Source organism: Procambarus clarkii, chromosome 14 (genome assembly GCF_040958095.1).
Source record: "Procambarus clarkii isolate CNS0578487 chromosome 14, FALCON_Pclarkii_2.0, whole genome shotgun sequence".
NCBI lineage: Eukaryota > Metazoa > Arthropoda > Malacostraca > Decapoda > Cambaridae > Procambarus > Procambarus clarkii.
In genome coordinates, this window is record NC_091163.1 from 23,076,197 (window position 1) to 23,096,196 (window position 20,000).

Genomic DNA, 20,000 nt, shown 5'->3' on the forward strand with positions numbered 1-20,000 from the left:
AATCTTGGCAAGAAACGAGGTGGATGTGATAAATACGAGCTAAAAATAAAGTAGCACTTACAAACTCGCTTATGAGCCTATTTACGAGCCTGCTTAAAATCCCACTTATGAGCCCGTTTACGATATCTTAACCTCATTTACGCCAACTGTCGACGCGATTAGACCTTCTCAGGAAATGCTAACAGCCCTCGACGATCGTAGTCCACAATAGGAAAGATAAAATAAATTCATGACCCCTGTGGCTGACACAGCAACCAACTCAGAAACTCAACAAATTATTAGCAAAGTTAGCCAACTGGTCTACTCACTGGCCCTGCAGGGCTTCAGTAACTACCACCTGAGTGTGTACATTATATTCAAAAAAATATTTACCCCCCAAAAAAACAGTTTCCCAAAAACAAAAATTTATAAACAAATATATTTTCTACTCACCGTCGTTAAGCTGTAGTGATGTAATATTAGTAGTTTTACGGGATGATGATTGGTTGTTTGGCTATAGTAAATCTGGTGGAATGCACGGGGTAATTTTTCTGCTTTTTTTGTTTTTGTTTATCCCATTTCCAATTTTAAAATTCCATTTTCAAAATTAAAAATCCCTTTTTTCAAATTACATATTGGGATATCATTATTGGTTTTAGCATTTCATGTAATGTGAAAGATGCGTATGTAGACATATATATAAGTCACTATTCACATGTTTATGGTAGAGTAAGCACGTATCACACACATAGTCCGCACGTAGACAGTGGCTTCTGTTATATGGAAAATAATCATGTATCACCACATTCAACAATAGCAGTAGTATGATTAGAGCCAGATAGGCGCACTTAACAAACAATGGGGGGTACTTATCAGACAATGGAATCAGAGGCGGGGAGCCAGATAGGCCCACTTATCGGACAAAGGAATCAGAGGCGGGGTGACAGATAGACCCACCTCAAATTGTAGTCTACGGTGTGCCCCCACCACATTTCACTTACACTGTGTCATCTCCGTTTAAACACTACACTCATTATATAAATATAGGACTAATTAAGGATATATATATTCTAACAAGTCTGAATGGCCCCTCCAGGACTATGTGCATATATGTCTGGAGCTATATAGGATATATATATACTCAAAATAAAAGTGGGTGAAAAGAAATAACACTTGTTTTATACAATATATTAACAAAAGTACATAGTGGCTTAAACGTAGTCGTAATCTAATTCCCCCCCATAATATTGTCTAACTAGACCCCTCCTCCGTGCCCACAGGTCTGTTGTGGGGTCTTCCCCCCCCTCCTGGGGTGATGATGACGATGAGTCATCATCCAGAGGGAGAAAGAGGTGTTGTGGTTCTACTTCCTCTCCTAGGGGGCTACTGTCGTCATAGCGTTCACTCTCACTGGAAGGGTGTCGCCCTTCCTCACCGTGTGGCTCGATGACGTCATCACTTTCACTTCCAGCGGTCACCCCTTGGGTTGAGGTGGATGGGTGGGGGTCAGGTGGTATGTCTGGATGGCCATAGCCTAGGCTTTTGTATTTATTTAGGTAATAGCGTTTATCATCAAATGCACTTAAACCCCTCTTAGTATTATGGGTGGTGACCATTTGCCCTCCTAAATTCCTAATTTGGTAGTATTGAAAAGTATTTACTACTGAATTGTTGTGAAGGGTTTCTTTAAAATGGCTATGAGTTAAAGATCTTTGCACAGCGCGGGGGATACCCTTAGCGGTAATGGAATTTGAATTGTTGTGCAACAGCAAACTATACATTTTGGGCTTGAGAGCTACAACTTCAAGGATGTGTCTATCTGAAACCTCTGACTTTAAAAGACCTAAAACACCCTTTTTAGAAGGATCATACAAGGGGTGAGTTTCAGGGAAGTTACTGGTATCGATCCATGATCTAAGGGGTTCTTTCCCCATCTCGTTAAAGACATCTTCAGTCATTAAACTGAAGATGAAACTGTCTGTATCGCTGTATATCAGTGCTGCCCTATCTGAATAGTGGTTCTTAAGTACCCTGTACCAAAAATGGTACAAACTGTATTTTGCTAGCTCAAGAATCTGGAACCCAATGTAATTAGGATGAGTAATTTTAATGAATGGTCTGGAACTGACAGACAATAATTTATTGTCACCTAAATGCACCATACGTTTAAAGCGAGGATTCTTCACCTCTCGTAAAAAGACCCTAGCTGAAGTCACTAGTTTGGTGTCAATGGCATAACGGGCTGGGTTCAGTAGTGTTTTACCAAAAACACTGTTCGTCAGTAATTTGAAGAGTGTTTTCCTATCGTTACTGGTGGAAGCATTTCTATTGTTAACGTTGGTGTTAACAAATTCTGCCATAAAATCAGACTGGCAGAACTCATAAATGGCATGAATAGCCCCTACTTCAAGACCTATCTCAATAAATAACTGTAAGAGGTGTAGAGATATGAAATAATGTTTCTTGGGGAGATGATCCCCTACCAACTTGTTGTTTTTTTGGGGAGGTGTGTGATGTTGTTTGTTTCCAGAAGTCCCCTACTAAATGGTGAGATATCCTCCATACTTATTCCCCTATGGTGTAAACAAAGGGGTAGATCGTCTGTTAGTCTAGCTATTTCAGGTCTCACATGTTTGGTGTCAATTAATAGCCAGTACCCTTTGTTAGAAGAGAATGGCTGTTCTGTCATTATCTTCCCTTCGCTAATGAAGGAGTTCATCTCATCAGATGACAACCTTCTTAGACCACCATAGGGTAATTTCTTAGTCATACAACTCCCGTAAAGGGAGTTGAAATCTAGGTATAGTAAGAAAGAAGACCTATCCTCCTGGGGGTTAAAAGATGGGTTGACATAGCGATTGTTAGCTCTGGCATAACTCCTAACTGCAGTTGTAAAACCCCCTCGTATGTTTTGTGATATGAGATTGTGCAACGTCACATCTGCACTTAACTCCAACGATATTTTGCTACTTTTCAAGAAGCAATCATAGGAGTAGCCTGGAAGGCTACAGTAGTGAGTCATCTCTAAGGAAAATATATCATTTAGAATTACTCTATGGTGAGTAAAAATGTCAGCCAGTAAACCGACATCACACCTTAAATAAACAAGGAGATAATCCTTTAATGACTCACATCCCGTAGCCTCCCATACTAATTTAGAATGTCTATATTCTTCCAAAGTGATGGATGATTTGTTTAGGGAGCTGTAAAACATTTCAATAGGGGGGAGTGTTGCATCATTAAAGCAGCTGATATTTGTGGCATATTCATAAGGGAAAAACTGCTTACCCTTTAAGAGTAGGTGGTGACTCTCTTCGGGTAAACCTTCTATCATTGAGTGAGTGAATGTTAAGGGGCTGCCTGAATCAATGTGGGTTTTTGCTAGGGACGAAAGACTGCCCGTAATAAAAGCCAGTGAATCAAGAAATTTAAGGTTGCCTATTTCTACCTTAAGATATTTAGTCCCCTGCCTCATGAGGATATTGCTCTTAATATTTGAACCCATGGCAAACTCCCTCAAAATTAAGCCCATGTCATAAGACATATTGTGGGCAATTAGGACTAAACTCTCTAGAGCATTCTTGTGGCGGAGGTTGCAGTAATTACATAGAGCTCCAATATAATTGAGTTTTTTCCTAAGGTGATCATGATGTTGAACCTTGAAATTGGTGGGTGTAAATACCGCCTCACAAAACTGACAGTGAGTCTGTCTCCTAAAATGAACCATATCCTCAGGAGACATGTCTATTTCATATTTGGGTAGGGTGGATCTGATTATTTCCCATTTGGTGGCAACTCGCTCCATGAAATGAGTGACGCTGTCCCCCCCAAAATAAGTAAATTTATCAATGACGGAGTGGTTCCTATCAACAATTATATAGCTGTATGCTATAGGCCTATGTATGGCTGTAACAGAACCTAGACAATCCTCAGTGCTTAGGACACTCTCGAAATCGAAATAAGCTACATGGGAAGGGGGGTAACCTTTCCCTGTATTTTTAAAATGAAGGGTGTCCCCCTCCTGGGGATAAATCATTTTCTGCGTGATGTCGCAGGAAACAGAATGGTGAGACAGCTCACTAGAATTTTGATATTCAGAAAGACAGCTTCTACAGAAGACTGTCTTTCGCCTGTGGCTGCGGGTAAAGTTCCGTAAAAATTTATTTAAGTCTTTAATAAGACTTACATGAGACTCCCCCAATAATAATAATGGAACTATGTCTGAGTACTGTCTGCTACCACGACGACAAAGAGAGACGTGATAGGCACCGTCTGTATGTTTGTGAATTGAATACAAAAAAATGGAGAGTTTATTCCTATTTTCCAATTTAGAGATATCCTCCCATGAGAGAGGGAAAGATAATTGCTCGTATTTGACCATTTTCCTAACCCTAGAGTGAGACTCTACAAGTCTTCCTATACGTTTCCATTTCCATCCTTGTTGTGACGCCCGAAAAGCGGCAATGCATTGAATAATGCATGTTCCATTGTTACCATTTGGGTTTGGGTTGAAGACCTCGTGTCGGCCCCTTAAAAAGGGGGGATAAGGGACATAATCCCCCAGAACTGACCTTACACTACCATTACAGATAACGATTTTGAGGAAATCAACATTAAATAATATAAAACCACTCCCCTCTGTTTCTGAAAGGAGATCCTCCAGACGTGTAATCATATAACCCACCCAACTATCAATAAGATCACCCACCTCCTCAAGAGTTACCAGCCTAGCAGGTGTCGTTATGAAGTGTTCCCTATAGTCATCATCTTCTGTGAGACGTTGCTTTAAAAATGTAACCTTCACTTCAAGGAGGATTTTGAATGATGAAGTAAAATTGCCATGACCCCCCAGAGAATTCATGTAATTCTCTATTTCGTTAGAGAATAGTTCTCTAAAGTTGCTTAGAAGACCTACAGGATCTGTGGCAAAGGCTGGGGGGATGGAATATTCCATTCTAGTAAAGAGATCGCCCAGGGCCCCCACCCTATTAATTAAGTGAGGGATGTCTATAACATCCTCCCCTTCTGAGGAATTTCCATCTCTATCTCGATTGTTGTCATGGGGTCTAAGACCACTAGGACCTGCCTGAGGGATGTCACCACCACCATCATCATCACCATCACCACCATCATCACTCATCTCTTCCTCCCCCCCATTTTCAAAGGGCTGTCTACCCCCGCCACCACCTAAGGGGCTATTGTTACGTTGGGCTTTGGGGTGAAGTTCCTCTCCTACCTGCCCCTGAGATGTCTTTACCTGCCTCTGAAGCACCCCTGAAAAATAATTATAATAATTATAATAATTATAATAATAATAATAATAATAATAATAACAATAATAATAATATTAATAATAAAAGGCAACACCCATCACACTCTACTAAACCCCATGACATAACGCCTCAAGAAAGCTTCTTAAGATAATAAAACTGGAGAGAGGGTTTATTCACTCACCTTGGGGACATGATTGTAGATGTTCAGAGGTCAAGTGCTCACACAAAGTGACCCCACAACTGCTGCAGGTGAAAGTGGGGTGAGGCTTCGAGGTGACGCTACCACATATGAGGCATACAAAACCACTCTCTCCGGTAGGCCGGTGATGTTTACCTCCTAACAAGGAAATAACTCATAAATATACACACTCTCACTCACACAGCCCCCACACACCCCCATGAAGATAGGGGAAACCATCTCAATATTTCTCATTTGAAATAAATACGAATAAATAAATAAATAAGGGCTTACCTCCACCACAGGTTCTCCTGTGAACTCCACTAGATTGAACACACACAGCTTCCCCACAGCGGAGGCAGCAATAAGTTGTATGCACGAATTGTGGTGATGAGCTCCAACCACAAATGTTGCAAATATCACCTGGGAGTGACATTATCCCCCACTCCTAGGAAAAAAAAATATATAAAATAAATAATTATATATTCTCTCCCACTCAAAACACCCCTCTTTCTCTTATATATATTTATATATATATATATATATATATATATATATATATATATATATATATATATATATATATATATATATATATATATATATATATATATATATATATATATATATTCTCCCTCTCTCAAAACACCCCTACTCTCTCTTATATATATATATATATATATATATATATATATATATATATATATATATATATATAGGGACCCACAGCCTCAGAGAAGGGAACACAGAGCACTCAGGGAAAAACTTGACATTTAACTCTGAATACGAAAGAGTGTTCACTTCTCCTACCACCCCCTTTTTTTTTTTTATTATGATGTACACTTTATTATGCAAGGTTATACAGTTACATATCTGATTTTATACAAAAAATTAACATTAAGAGGACACAAGAAAAAGTTCGCTTCCTAGAGGCTGTAGATTTCCTCGAACTCCTCCGACGCCGGGCAGGAACCGAGGATGCAGCGGGCATTTCCCCTCTGGATCGCGACACTGAGGCGCTGAAAGAGAAAACTTGCTGCTCTAGGGTCTCTTGTGGTGTCAATGAGCTTGGAACCAAGATCCTTAAGAAACCTTCTTGCACTCTCACCCCATGGGCCTAGGGTCTCAGACCCTATTGGAACGAAATTGTACCTTTGATCTAATTGCCTGTACTTGACTGACTTTTGTTTTTCTCTGTGTGTCGCTGCGGCTCCTGCCGTGCCGGCAGAGAGGGTGATGTATGTCGTTGCCAGGGTGGATACGCAAGTATAGTCCCATGCTAACTGCCTGCCACCCTTCCACGGACGCAGTGTGATTCCGTCTGGTCGGCCGGCAAAGCTAACAGAGTCACGGTTCAGTAGGTTGCGGGGCTCTCTCTCCGCTGGACACTGAGCAGAGGCAAGGCTTCTTTTAATGATGTCGTTGACTTCGTCGTGTCTAGTGTGCCAACCACCCGATTTTCCACAGTGCAGGCCATGCAATCCATATTCGTCAGCATCTGCCTCGCCGCAAATACACCTGTGAACAGTGTGGATAGGGGCAGCAAGGCGGAGAGCGACTGCAATACGGAGCTCCTGCGGATCAAGACGTGTGCCTGTCGCAGACATAGGGACTGCCAGAAGGAAGTCCCCTGCATGGGGAGCCTGCACAGCTGTGAGGCGTGCACGATCACTGGGGGTTGTTGCTGCCTCCAGCAAAGCTGTGGCTTCTTTGTCTGCAATGGGGCTGTCCCAACTGGATTGTTTCTTGGCTTTCGGCATGGCTGGTCTGAGTGCTGGGTCTGTCATGGCACCCCATTTCGTGTCACATTCCGTGTAGTGGGGGTCCTGTATCCCCGCTACATCACTCAGGGTGTCAGGTAGAATTTCCTTAACCAGGTCATCTGATGCTGAGGAGGAAGACAGGAAGGCTGGGACTGCAATTTGGGTGGCGGTGCGGACACCCAAGCCACCGAGCCTGACAGGAAGAGTGGCTTGTTTCCACTGGCATTCGTTGAGAGAGAGGTTAACAACTTTTTCCAGCATGGTCTTCAGTAGGAGGTCATACTCGTCAAGCTTTGGGTTGTTGTAAGATGGGGCGCACCTCAGAAAGTAGGTTAGCCTCGGAAGGGATAGGCATTTGGTGAGGAGATAAAAAGCATTGTGGGCATCGATGTCACCTATTCTGTCTTCCATCCTCCTAAGGTCTGCGATTTTCTTGTCGAGGATCTCTTCAATGGCGTTAGACCCGAGGGGAGCTCCAAGGAGGGTGCTGTTCTCGGCCCTAATGACATGGGCTCCAGGCAAGGCAGACCTTATTCTAGCTACGATGTCTGGGTTGGAGGAGACTACTTCACACTTGGAAGGGTTCAGGACGAGACCCAGGCTTACTTCTTGCTCCCTTATTTTCCTGATATCTGACAAGAGGTGGTCTACGGTGCCAGCTATAGTGCCATCATCCAAAAACCAGATGTTGAACTCGCTGGACAAGCTTTCGGTGATTTCTTTTAAGACTAAGCAGAAAAGAAGGGGAGCAAGAGGATCACCTTGCTGAACACCTTCACATGATCTGATTTCATGTTCACCAAAGAGCAGTTTTGACTCGCCACTGTAGCACGATAGTATGAACGGGTAGAGGGGCCGGAAATGGCGATGTACGGCACAAAGTACTGCATCTCTTCTTACCATGTTGAAGGCATTCTTAAAGTCCAGTTTGAGCAGGGCCTTTTCATCAGAAATGTTTGTGATGTATGCTCGTGCTGCATGGGCAGCCGCTTCACAGCCTTGGGGGATTCCAAATCCTAGCTGGATTGGTTTCAGCAATTCAGCCGCTTGCTGGCTGACAACCCTCGTAGCAGCCTTGGCAATCAGGCGTCGGAGAGTGTTGCCAACAGCGATTGGCCTGATTCCTTCGTCCTTCTTTTTGAGAGCACAGAGGGAGGCACCAAAAAAGAGAGGCCTGATGACCTCAGGTATCTCACCAGCCAGACACATGTTGACGAACCTTGTGAGTTCCATAAGAAGATCTTGTGCAGCATCACCAACCGCAGGATTTAACATTTGCTTGATATGTTGAGGTTTTAACCCTGTAAAGCCGCCTGCTGACCCAGGTGGAAAAGAAAGGGCTGCTTTGTAGACCTCAGATTCACCAACTGTTAATGGGTCTGAAATGGTGTCGGCTGATGGCGGAACGATGTTGTCGCCTTGAGGGGCTCTGGGTGGGTGCTTGCTTTGCAGGGCCCGTGCTGTGGCTGAGTTTCGAGGAGCAATTTTCTCGTCACTGGTGAGGACTCTAATAGCACTTGCGGTATTTCCCTCTTCAATTTTCTTGGTGATTTGTGCTCTGATTTTGTACGTTTCCGGTATGTTGTTGTTACCATTTCTGCGGTGGGTGTGTTTTGCTCGGAGAGGCAGGCGAACTAGGTTGTCCCCCCTTGGGTATTCATTTATCGCCCTCAGGACCGAGGAAGCAAGTGATTTGTCCCTCCTATATATATATATATATATATATATATATATATATATATATATATATATATATATATATATATATATATATATATATATATATATATATATATAATTATATATATATCCCCAAATATGAAATAGATATTAATTTACTTACATGTTAGTCTAGACGGGGATGGGGAGTGGAAGGTTTCAACACAAACTGTATGTATACTAACTAACTGAAGGAGGGGCGTGTGGTGTCCTTATATTTGATGATCAAGTGGGGGGGGCGGTGTTGCCACATACAATACCTCACAACCCCTCCAGCCGTCGTGTGAAAGAGAAGGGTTAGGGTTGCTATGGGGAACTTTTTTTCTCGTCTGGCGGTCATCTCTATGGGAGTTGAGCAAAAAAAAACCAGGTAGGCTGTTTATGGTCTGAGGAGGGTGGTACCCCTTGGAGGGTGAATACACAATACATGCAACATCTCACAGCTCCTGTGTGAAAGAGAAGGATTAGACTTGCTATAGAGAACTTTTTTTTTTTCTCTCGTCTGGAGGTCACCTCAATGGGAGCCCCAAAAACCCAGGTAGGGGCGCCTTTGTCCTGAGGAGGGTGGCGCTCCTTGGGGTGAATACATGGTCACACTCTCACTCTCGCACACACACACACACACACACACACACACACACACACACACACACACACACACACACACTCACTCACACTCACACTCACACTCTCACTCACACTCACCCACTCTCATATATATATATTTATATATATATATATATGAATGAAAACTCACACCCCAGAAGTGACTCGAACCCATACTCCCAGAAGCAACGCATCTGGTAACTACAGGGCGCCTTAATCCACTTGACCATCACGGCCGTCAAATGGTCAAGTGGATTAAGGCGCCCTGTAGTTACCAGATGCGTTGCTTCTGGGAGTATGGGTTCGAGTCACTTCTGGGGTGTGAGTTTTCATTCGCATATAGTCCTGGGGACCATTCAGGCTTGTTCGCATATATATATATATATATATATATATATATATATATATATATATATATATATATATATATAAGTGGCTGTCCCACAGGTAATTGGATCATTTATGAGGAAAATATGGAGGAGTGTACTTCTGCCACAGACGACCAACTTAATATTTTTCATCAACCGGCGAGAATATTTGTAGCTGGATTTAGCAATTCTGGGAAAACTAGCCTGGTGGTAAATTTATGTGTTAAATACCACGGGAAATTCTCAAAAATTATAGTGTCAACTGCAAATAATACTGATCATCCTATTTCAAAGAACCCCATTTTGCAAAAAAAGGTTACTCTCTCCCAAGGGCTGATTAACCCTTTAGAGTATAAGAATCCTTTTTCAAATGAGTCAGTTTTGTATATAATTGATGACTTATACCTGGAAGCCATTCAGAGTCCAATTATAGCCAATATCTTCACCCGAGGCAGACACGATAATATTTCTGTAATTCTAATTAGTCAAAATTTGTTTCCCCAGGGGAAATATGCTAGGACAATAACTCTGAATCGTACCCATTATATATTAATGAAGCAGAGAGACATAACCCAACTTGAAATTTTAAGTGGACAGTTATATGGGCGGAAAACTATTAATAATTTCGTCGAAATATACCGACGGGCAATATCCCAGAGAGAGTATGGCTATTTATTGGTTGATCTGACAGCTCCTGAGACATTACAACTACGAACGGGGGTTGTCAATGAAGACCAGTGTGAAATTGTTTATCATATGTGGAAAAAAAAAAAAAAAAAAAATGCCTTTAACGACGCAGAAACGGTCAATTCTTACCTCCATCTACAATGACATTTCTACCCTGGGTGGTTTCACAGGATCAATTCAAAAATTGTATAAGGCTGCCAGACTTAAAGACACCAGCATCAGTATTGCAGATGTGAGGGAATTTCTCCGTGGGGAACGATCTTACACATTACACAGAAGAAATTTAGTTAGATTTCCTCGGCGAAAAATATTAGCTCCTAAACCCCGCACCATAATTGCCTGTGATTTGGGAGACTTTTGTAGTTTACAAAAATACAATAGTGGTGTAAAATATATTTTGATTTGTGTCGATGTTTATTCTCGTCTAATGCAGACTCAAACTTTAAAAACAAAAAATTCAACGGATGTGGTAGCTGCCCTAAAGAAGGTGTTAGAGGAAACCTCTCAGTTTCACGGGGTAAGACGAATATTCACCGACCGAGGTAGAGAATTTTACAACAGGACTGTTCAAAATTATCTGAATAAGAAAAATATTAAGTTATATAGTGTATTTTCGGAAATGAAATCTAGTATAGTGGAGCGGGCCATCAAAACTTTAAAACATAAACTGTATCATTATATGACCCAGGCTAATTCTTTACAATACATTCACATCCTTCCAAAAGTTGTGAATGTATACAACCACACTTTCCACAGAATACTAAAAAATACTCCACATGCCATCCATAAGTTGCAAAACATTGAAGATATACGAAGACAGTTTAAGGTCATGTATTTAAACAATGACCACCCCATAACTTCCATCAGTCCACAACTGCAGGTTGGGCAGTATGTACGACTAGCAAAGCGAAGGAATACATTTCACAAGGGCTTTTGGCCCCAAAATACAGAAGAAATATTTCAAGTGTCTCATATCGATAGAACACAACCAATTCCAACCTATAAAGTCAAAGATTTAACCAACGAGCCGATCAGTGGTATGTTTTATGAGCAAGAATTGATTTCAACAACGCTTCCAGACTATTTCCCCATAACGATATTACAGTCTAGGAAGACATCGAAAGGACACAGAGAATATTTCGTCAATTGGAGAGGGTACCCAGATTCCAGCAATTGCTGGATTAAAGCTCAAGACATCGTCAAATTTTGAAAGAAAAAAATGACAGTTCATCAGGACTCTCTCGTAGAGAAACACCATCAACTGTTATTTTTATTAAACAATTTATCACCCAAGAAGCGGAATAAACTAATCAAGGCTTTAAAACGACAGGAAATTGAATCAATTTGTGAAATTTTTGCCAATTTTCTGAAACGAAACATCCCAGTTCAACCTCAGATAATTAATGGACTACAGAGGTATCAGAAAGACATTCGTTCTGTGGCGCGTAAGAAAACTCCATTGTACAAAAAGAAAATCATTTTAACCTCTAGGAGAGGTGGTGCTATATTGGCAGCTCTGTTACCTTTGGCTGTATCGTTAATTTCCTCTCTAATTAAGTAATTACGTAAGAAGAGAAAAAAATGGTGAAAGAATATTGCCTAGTACCACGACTCGTTGCCGAAAAATATTTATTTAATAAAAACGAGAGTACTCCATCGCCTCTTAATGAGGTGGCTCCACCCTCTTCCACCAGTGGTAGAGGTGGAAATAAGTCCTTCTCTTTAAAAAACGAAAGCAAATGGGACAATTCGGCTAATAATGTTGGTGGCGGCTGTAAGCACCTTGGCTGTGACTCTAGCGGTGGTGATGATGGCGTGGGGGGAGTGGACACTCCCCCCACACCCCCTCCAGCAACAACAACTTGTGGACGGTGTTGCCACGGTAGCTCCTTTGAACGATATAGCCCTACCAGACAGGGGGGACTGGTCAGACAACCTTTAAAAGATATTGCCCGCCCCCCCGCAGCGCCGGCCGCCGCGCAGGTGCCCGCCGCCGCGGGCTTCTTTCAACAAAAAACACGGGACAGGTGCGACCGTCGCCCTTTAAAAAAACAAATAAAAAAAAGGATACATTCCATTCTACCGCCTGAGATGCGGGTAGCTGTTGCTGGGCCCTCTCGCCACAAAGCCACCACCACCACACCCCAAAACCCAAGTCTGGACAACTTAATAAATGTGTATTTTAAAATAGGGGAAATTCCCCACGTCAAAACATTATTGAACATGTTTGAACAAAACAGTCAACAGGTGGTATGGGATAGTCGCGGGAATTTATTAAAGCCTGTGCAAAATTTAAATATTTTAGATATAATTAAAACTATAGCCTTTACTAAGGGGCAATTTAGGACGGGTGACAAGGCAGATGTAAGGATTTTACTGAAGGTGGCTGGTGTAGACCCATCCTTTATACGTAATTCTCGCGCCAGATCACAGTTAAAAGGGGGTAGGGGTATCCATAGGAGGCCCCATTGGGAACCGTATTGAAAAAAACCCTATATGAAGCACATCTTAAACGACTTTATATTCAGTTGTGTATCCACCATGGAGAGAGCTTCTACCCCCCCTGCGGCAGTAGAGGAGGGAGAAAAATCTCCCCTATTGAAGCGTTTGGTTGCTACTCAACGTTACTACAAGTTTGTCGAACACAAAAGTAGATTGATATATGCCTTATGGGATTGTTATGACCGTCTTGTGTTGAGTGCTCCCCCAGAACGGTTTTTTAAGTCATTTGGAGAAACGGTGAAAAGGTATGAGGAGTATTCATCTCAGGAGATCCAGACAGAGATTTGGCAGATGGAAAAATTAACCTTCCAACATCGTGATATGATTACAGCCTTTGAGTCTGGGCGGAGTGTCTATGGGCACATAAGGTGATCCCTACCCCACACCCCTTCACCCCTCTCCCCCCAGGTGGGTCACAGGTGTATTTAAAGGTCGCCCACCGCCGCTCCTGGAACACTATACTACAGTTGACGACGACGAGCTCCCCGCACCCGCCCTCTCACCATGTCTCTGGCTTGTATCAAGACCGTCAGCGACGATATCACTGACTCCCACGCCTTTGGGGTGGGGGACGTCATAATCTACGACCTGGCAGCTGCTGTTGTGCGACCCTATGGACTGGCTTCCGTCATCTGGAAGACGTTCTCCTACGCCCGTGTGGAACGTGAAGGACTGGGTAATGCCAATAGGGCAATAATTCGTTGTCGGTCTACCCCGGGGGACATTGTTGTGAAGATAGCCCCTCTCCCCTCCGACGGACAAGATCTCATAGAGGAGCCCGTCCTTTACTTCAGGCCCACTTTTGTGGGGTTGATTTCTGCATTCGGGGCAGGAGCCCCCTTCGAGTCAAACCCAATAGCCCAGGAACAAGTGCAGACTTCCGCCGACACTCACTACGTCACTAACGTCACCCTGGATACCGCCAAGAACCGCAGATACTGGCTCAAGATGAGCCTAACAAAGGTGGGCAATTTAATGGCGGCAACCCCATCCATGACTCGACTAGTGGTACCCTACGGCTTAGGGGCTTCCCGCGACGGTATGGTCAACTGGCACAAGGACATTGGACCCATGCTGCTGTCTCTTCATCAAGAACTCGCCAAAGTCAACAAAGAGTTAGTCATCCTCAAACGACCTGCCGCTGTTACCCCATCAGTGGCACCCCTCCCGTTCGACGACCCAAGTGCTGATAATCTTACTATAACGCTCGACGCCGTGGTGGGAGAGGGTGGTACCACACCAAGAACCTCTTCTCGTTCTACTCCTCCAGCACCACCAGCCACACCCAGGAAGAAGAAACACTCTCAGGAATACGGCTCCACCTCCACCGCCACCTCTCCACCGCCCCCTACAACGTCAACCTCAGTTAAACGGAGGATTGAGCCACTCCTCGACTTTGAAACGGGGGCGAATCGCCGTATCGACTCCATCCTCGATGGAGAGTCGCAGGAAATATTCCTGTTATCCTCCCCCCCGAAAAAACAACGAAAGCTGTAACCACCACTCCAGTAAAGAAGATGAGGTAGTGGCAGCTACAGTAGCCCCGGCGGAAGCAGCAGTGGAGGTAGCAGCAGCCAGCAGTAGTAGTAGCGAGGGGGGAGTGGTTAATCACTATTCTTAAAAAATGTGTGGGAATCTTCACCTGTTGTAGTTCTTTAAGTAGTTTAATAAAATAAAATATAAGTTATGTTGTTTATTTTCTCCCTTCTTACAAAAACCCCATCCCCTGTATATTGGCCTTTCAGTACATAACGGGACAATGGGGGAAGAACATTACATATATCTTACCAGTCTCGATCAAGGAGATATTTACAACAACACGAGTTCAGCATTTACAAACACCATCCCAACACTACATTTAAACCCTTTTATTAAACATGAAGTGGCTTTAGTCAACATACTCCTCCCCAGGAGAATTAATGCCATCATCAAAGATGAGGAGGACTCTGGTATAGATATCTATGCCACTTTTAAACGTGGAACTCTTTCTAAGAGTCCAGAACACCTCATATACACCTTCCACCCAAAAACCAACATATTATCAAGAAACATCAAATTCATTACAGACGTGGTTACTCGACAAATAACAACCGACATGCAGCTTAGCTTTAGGGATGATTTCAAAATATACTTCTCAGATAAAGAACCAATCCTCACCTATGACCAATCTGTAGAGAGGGTATTACTAGCTTCAACTCTTAACAGTGGAAGTACTGGCTCATTAAATTCTCTCAGCTTTCAATTTAAACACAGAATAGCTAATGTACTTGGTTTTGACAGCAGTCGCAAATACACCATTTATCGAGCAAAAACAGATGACATTACGTCAGCCTCCAAGACTGTGGCCTTATCGCCCCCAGACATTGACGGGGGTTGTGACTATTTACTCATTTATAGTGACGTCATCGAGCCTGAACGATACGGAGGGCAGATTGTAAATATCTTAGATGCAATCAATTATCATGACTCATATTCTAGAGGGGCTCACCCTCTAGTGTACAAAACATTAAACACTAACACGTTGGAGAAAGTCAGTATTAAAATAACAGATCAGTTTGGTCGAATGGTTAGTTTTGAAGATGGGAGGTCGGTTACGGCGGTCTTACATATCCGCCCTAAGGTATAGCAACATATATATAAAGAAGTGTTTAGCCTCGACTTAGGTTATTATAGGAAGAGACCTCAGAATGCGAATACCGTTCCACCCACCCTCCCAGGGGGAGTTCGGGGAGATATTCGCACCTCCCCCTAGGAGACATGGGATGAGAGGGGGGGCGATGAATGACATACGCACATTCCAAGCCCCTTATCTCAGATCTGGTGGAGGTTTCTTTGGGACCTTGGCTGGTATTGCTCGACGGGCCATACCATTTTTCATGAAAGCTGTAACACCTAGCGCCATCGATTTTGGGAAAAATGTCCTTGGTGATTTAAGCAGTGGTAAACGGGATGTAAAAAGTGCTCTGAGAGCTCACGGTATTGATGCTCTTAAGAGTGTGGGAAAGAAATTGGTAATGGGAGGTAAAATTAAAAGACTCTCTAGGCGAAAAAATAAAAATAAAAAATGTAAACGAGGTCTTGGGTATAAAAATGATGTGTTTTCGCTAACGTAAGCAGTCATACTTCAACTTTCGGAGGGATCATGGGGGAGCCTAGCGGAGCTGGGGTGAAAATACCACTAGAATATTATAGTTCCAGTATTATTGACCAATTTCCTAGAAGTAACAGAATACGTAATGTGGAGAGTTCAATTGCCTCTACGCAGCAAATAGACGTTCTACCTGTCAACCTCCCCATTAATCAACGTTTGCGGGATAATTACTTAGAATTCCGCATCCCTGGAACCCTGGGCGCCTTCTTAGATCTAGCTAATATTGTTATAGATTTTAAGGTATCTTTAACGAAAGATGACGATACCACAAAATTGGAAGAGGATGACCATGTGGAATTTGTGAATGGGTTGTCAAATACCATGTTTAAAGGTGTTCAGGTGTTTTTAGGAGAGCAGGTAGTTGAAACAAATACTAATTTTAATTATTGGTCGTTTATTAAATTAATTACCTCCATGCCTCCATCAAAAATGTCTTCCTTGGGGAGAATTGGAGGCTTTCGTAGGGACTGGAGAGATGACGATGGTATAATCACTAATGAGTTTACAAATACTTATTTTACTGGAGCAACCGCCAAGGATAAAAAAATTATGGGTGATTTAAAAAGTAAAGGTTTGTCGATGTGTTTCCCCCTCCTATTGGATATATCATCCCTAGACCAATACATATTAGATAATATAGATATGCGACTAAGATTGGAGCTCTCCCCCCATGCCTGGGTCCTAAATACAAGCGTGGACGATGGCTCTAAGTATCGCCTGCATATGGATTATGCTAAGTTATGGGTGACGCGGGTGTTCCCCTACCCAAGTGCTTACCTGGCCTTAAACAGCTCACTGTTAGCATCCCCCGACCCCATAACCTATACTTTCAATAGAACCATTTCTAAAACATATGTTCTAGCAGGGAATCAAACTAGTCTCTTAATTGATCAACCATGGGCGCAAGTAATTCCACACAAGATATACATGATAATCGTTCCAATGAATTATTTCGCCGGTCTTCACCAAGGTAATGGATTATATTTTGAAAATGCAAAGCTGAAAAGTATTGCTATGTATTTGAACAATAATGCAATTTACCGAATTGGTGGCGATTTCGATAACCATTATTCCCGCCTTTATTATGAAACTTTGAAGACATTAGGCTTAGAGCGTGATTCACTACTGGCCTATGACTCTTTTAATAAGGGAAGATCAATATTCGCCTTTGACTTAACCACCATTCAAACAAAAGATTCCCTCCCTGTGGAGAAATCTGGCAACTTGCGTATGGAGCTTGAGTTTGGCGGTGGTGTTACATATAACAGGCTGGTTTTACTGTTTGGGGAAACGACCGGGGTACTATCCATCGATGGGCAGAGAACTGTTCTGTGTGACGTGCAAGCGTAAAAAAACATAATGAATTGTTATGATATAAATATTAATTTAAAAAATAATCTAGGGGATCGAACACTCTACCTAGGTTGTTATAATGCTGATGAGATAGAACATTTAAATATATCTTCAAGAAAACCTATTGTTTTCATAACTAATATTTTACCTTCAAATAGCAGAATCACTATGGGACATTAGGTAGGAATTTATGTTGATAAAGTTAATCATCGGATGTTTTTTTTGATAGTTATGCAATATCGCCAGTTACTTACGGACGTCATTTTCAAGGATTTATTAAAACTAACAAAATAAGAAATGTGTTTGGAATGCGCTACAGACTCCAGAGTGATTTTACTCTCGCCTGTGGACTGTATTGCGTCATGTTCGTTCATAGGGTGAGCCACCTGGGGTTGCCTTCAACAGTACACTACTTACATAATGTATTTTCAAGCATTACTTTAAAATTAAATGATAAACGAGCCCTTGCTTATGCAAGACGATATTTTCCTATGAAACATCATTGTGTTAGGACATTTTGTAGAGGTATAGGGGTTGGTTCTTATAGGTGGTGTAGAGAATATTTTTGTTAGCTAGGCAACCGACCTAACAAGGGGTGTAGCCTCCTATAAAAACCCCTCTCCCCCACCCACCCCCCTCAGAAGACTGTCTTCCTCCTACGAAATGGGAGGTGTCTCTCAAAAAACACCTGCGGGGAAGATTGAAGTCCTTGAAGGACCTGGTTAGTATTACCCTATCTTTCTGCTAATAGATTTATTTTATGTTTTATTTCCCTCAATAAAAAAAAGTTTGTATATCCTCTATTTCACCTCTTATGTTTTTCTCCAGTGCAGTTCTTGGGACCCGTCTACATTTGTAGAGTAGTAATTCTACGTGGGGGGTCTGCCCCAAACAAGATGCTGTTACGTAGTCTAATTGACGACGCCTGCTGTAGAGGACACAAGGCCGCTCCTGCAGGGGAAGAGGTATGTACTAGTTGTTCTTAGAGAAAAATATAATATTTTTCTAATAAAATATATAATTATATAAAAAACCTTTAATCACTATAAATTATTTCCCCCATCTCTTTCCAGAACACTTCCGATGAGAGAGAGGAGGAAACTCAGCCAAAAGGTGTCCACCCAACTCACCCCACCCCCCCAAGAGAGGGGGGGGATGGGGCTCAAGACCTTCCCCCACTCTTCACTGATGAGGAATCGTCACAATTCTACTCAGACGAGGATGGGGGTGTGGGATAGGGAGGGGAGGGGTAGAGCTGTAGTAAGTGAAATATGGCAAGAGCACTCTGTAAACTACAATTATTAACTAACATAATTACTTATACATTTTGTAGTTTTTAACTAATAAAGCATTTAATAAATTATTTGAAGTTTTTTTTTAACCTTTGGGGGAGGGGGAGGATTTATAATTTAATACTCCTTAAATACTCCCATATAAGGGAGGGGCCATTCAGACTTGTTCGAATATATATATATCCTTAATTAGTCCTATATATTTATAATGAGTGTAGTGTTTAAACGGAGATGACACAGTGTAAGTGAAATGTGGTGGGGGCACACCGTAGACTACAATTTGAGGTGGGTCTATCTGTCACCCCGCTTCTGATTCCTTTTGTCCGATAAGTGGGCCTATCTGGCTCCCCGCCTCTGATTCCATTGTCTGATAAGTACCCCCCATTGTTTGTTAAGTGCGCCTATCTGGCTCAGATTATACTACTAATAGCTTATTAATCACCACTAAAATCACTATCAGCAAAACAAACACGTGGTCACTATTTCAACACATTTAGTATCACGACGCAGCTAATCTGCTCCACTTATCAATGAAAATCACTCCACTGCGATACAACTTATCAGCTCATCTTAAAACGCTTCACAACTAATCCACAAAAAAATTATTGGGTTGTAACGCAAATTCGAACACCGTTACATTGACGACTCAGAATCGAAAGCTTGGTTTACTATGTTCGAACGTTTCTGGTGAGGCAAAAGTGAATAATAGTGAATATACAGTGAATAAACGAACACAATAATGTACGCACCGTCCACAATACTCACAACACTTGTATAATCATCACTAGATCATCAGTGATGATCAACACTATCGTATAAACATCACTAGATCATCAGTCAGTACGACGCACAATACCACCGTTTCCGCGGTACGACCTCAATCGTAAGGTCGTTAACCGTGTCGTTCTGCGAGAGTCTGTCATTGTTATGACCAAGGAAGGAAGCTAGGGCTCTAAGAACGTCACGTTCCAACATCGGAGATGGTCGGCAGAGCCATCTAGGAATGGCATGTGGAACTGAATACCCCCCATAGCGGCCAGATTCACAAAGCAGTTACGCAAGGACTTACGAACATGTACATCTTTCCTCAGTCTTTGACGGCTTTGGTTACATTTATTAAACAGTTTAC

The 20,000-nt window shown here is 42.3% G+C and overlaps 1 long non-coding RNA gene across 1 annotated transcript; it reads right to left on the minus strand.

Moving 5' to 3' along the window:
* Window positions 1-5,082: 5,082 nt before the first annotated feature.
* On the minus strand, window positions 5,083-5,879 carry LOC138364710 (uncharacterized). The gene is made up of 3 exons (XR_011228505.1): window positions 5,725-5,879; window positions 5,434-5,589; window positions 5,083-5,253 (listed from the first exon to the last, which is right to left on the minus strand). It is a non-coding gene; the product is annotated as an uncharacterized lncRNA (long non-coding RNA).
* Between the last annotated feature and the right edge of the window lie 14,121 nt (window positions 5,880-20,000).